The sequence below is a fragment of the Sinocyclocheilus grahami genome, unplaced genomic scaffold (genome assembly GCF_001515645.1).
Source record: "Sinocyclocheilus grahami isolate Dianchi unplaced genomic scaffold, SAMN03320097.WGS_v1.1 scaffold7148.1, whole genome shotgun sequence".
NCBI classification, from domain to species: domain Eukaryota; kingdom Metazoa; phylum Chordata; class Actinopteri; order Cypriniformes; family Cyprinidae; genus Sinocyclocheilus; species Sinocyclocheilus grahami.
The window spans coordinates 1-278 of NW_015511296.1; positions in this window are offsets into that span (position 1 = coordinate 1).

Below are 278 nucleotides of genomic sequence, written 5' to 3' on the forward strand. Positions count from 1 at the left end.
ACTCATTGACAGCAGGAATATGAGACGTCATTCAGAGAAACGTTTCACTTGAGGATCAGAATCCAGAATACAGTTGTGTCCACTACAGCTGATGAAAGGAAGCTTCACTCTCGTACTTCTGTAAGTTGCTAATTCAATTCACCAATTATTATCTTTGCTGCCATTTCAAAAGAATAGGATTGGTTAACAATCATATTTTTGTTTTTACAATGTATAAAATCAAGATTAAAATTTTTACATTTTAAAGTGATATCAGGAACAAGGCTACCATATTGTTT